The sequence below is a fragment of the Acyrthosiphon pisum genome, chromosome A1 (assembly GCF_005508785.2).
Source record: "Acyrthosiphon pisum isolate AL4f chromosome A1, pea_aphid_22Mar2018_4r6ur, whole genome shotgun sequence".
Taxonomy (NCBI): Eukaryota; Metazoa; Arthropoda; class Insecta; order Hemiptera; family Aphididae; genus Acyrthosiphon; species Acyrthosiphon pisum.
In genome coordinates this window covers 92,180,948-92,183,312 of record NC_042494.1, presented here as the reverse complement: position 1 = coordinate 92,183,312, position 2,365 = coordinate 92,180,948, and positions in this window count along the sequence as shown.

Genomic DNA, 2,365 nt, shown 5'->3' with positions numbered 1-2,365 from the left:
TATGTATTTTAAAATTGTAAACTGTTTGTGCACCTTAAAATACTCATAACTCGCTTTAAAATTAAAATATAATAAAAAGCCTATGACATTAACTAGATAATAATCTTATCTTTAAATTTTATAAGAGCTCAATTCACTCTAATTTTTAAACTTAGATAAATTTATTCTGCAAAGTTGCTATGTTACGCGCTTGTAAGATGGAGACAACAAATGTCACTGTAACATCCCCTTAAATCAAGTTAATAAGAATTTTTTTTAATTAATCTGTGTGGTCTATTGTGCTTTTAATTCTAACATTTCCAACATTATAAATTCAGTGATTTTTTTGTATGTTTTTTTTTTCTGTTATGTAGATGATTAGATTTAACATTTATATTTATTTTTATTATAGTTTATTAATTAAATTTAATTTTCCAATGTAAATAAATTTATTTATTTTAAGTTCATAAGTTGTTCCTGCTACTTCAGGGTGCACCCTTTTAACCCACTTTTTTCTTAATTTTGCCATCGTCCCATTTAATAATGTACCAGTTTAGGTTTATGCAATTGCTTTTGGTAAATATTTAGACATTTTTATTTTTTAATTGTTTAGCCGTATGTTCATTGTTTGTTTATACTATGATATTACATTATTTATTTAAATGTAATGGTTATTATTACATAGACTAATTAATCAAAATTACATTGAATGTCTTGGCATATCATTAGGCCAATGGGAGCCGTAGTAGCAGGAGCAGTAAACTATGTATTACTATACTATAATATTTAATGACAAAATATGGGAATAAAAACCATATGTCATATGTTTTATTCCTAAATATAATTATTACTATTATTCATACTATATAATGTATCATAGAAAATATATTATACATTTTTTTAATTTAAATTAATAAAAAAATTATATAAGTACTCAGTAGAGATTTAGTAATTTAATGCCCAAATCTGGGAATTTTTCTGGTTGTGACATATTCCATTGCCTTTTCTATCTGTAACTTATTAAAGTATTTACTCTACAGTAACATCAAAAAAATGTCTTTAAAATATCTAAGAATTATCCTTCTATTTTTATGTAGACCTTGAAAAATATTTATACACTTAAAAATAACATAATTAATAACTAAAAAAATTACAGCTTTAACATCCTTGATAGTATTATTTAGTGGTACATGTAGAGAAAAAAATCAAGGTTTAAGAGTGTGTCTAATTTATCTCCGTATCGAAATCTAATGTATAAAATAAGTGCAGATTTCTTTTATTTATTACATTTTTATTACTGCATATAAAATATGTAAATAATAATCCTTGTGTAAAATGTATTCAATGAAATGCATCGATATTCAAAACCTTGGACAATTTATAATATGCAATAGTATACACAACATTTGAAAATGTAAGAAGAGGTGAAATTTTATATCACATAAAAATGTATTTTATTCGTAACGACTGCATTCAACATAATAATAATATTATGTTCTATGACAACAAATTGTAGTTTGTCCATATTCTAATTTAGATTTAAATGTATTATTATTAAATAATTTCTGAACATTATATTATGTTTAATCAATTTATTATTGTACTAATATATATTTCATAAAATTTTAGATTCTTGTTAAACATTTCAGTATGTCACTATATACATGTGACATTAACATGTCACTTTATACACTTTGTACTTCTACAATATTTGTTTTTTACCCTATTTTACCTTATTTTATATTTATTGCTTTTTTGATATTTAAAAATGTTATTATCATTTATCATAGGATATAGGGTATCAGCACAGAATAACCTGTGGTATCAGTGCAAATAAACGATGATGCATGGGGGCCAAGCAAGCCCGGATTAAGGAGGGGGTCCAGGAAGGGCCATGGCCCCCGGGCCTCGATAGTTAGTATTTATTTAGAGGCCTCAGATTCATCCATTATTTTTTTCATTATAGGCTATAACACTGCATAAATCACCTAAAAAAAAATTGATGATTTAGCGAGGAAAAAAGCTTGTAAATTATAATTTATAAATAAAGTTATTATTCGTTATTTATTGATATGTACCTAATACCTATATATATTTATGGTAACGGGCAAGGCTGGGCATTAACGAGTTAAAAAGTTAAAGTTAAGTTAAAAAGTTAACTTACTTTTAAGTTTTAACTAAGTTATTTAACGAGTTACTTTTTTTTTAAGAAGTAACTTCTATCTTAACGAATTACTTTTTTTTTAAAGTAACTTATAACTTAACTCGTTAATTCATTTTATAATCACGTTAAATTATATACTTTTATAATTAATTTGATTTTTAATATTTAGTTCATAGTTGGTAATAACAAAGTAAAATTTAAAAGTTTTACCATCACTTTGGA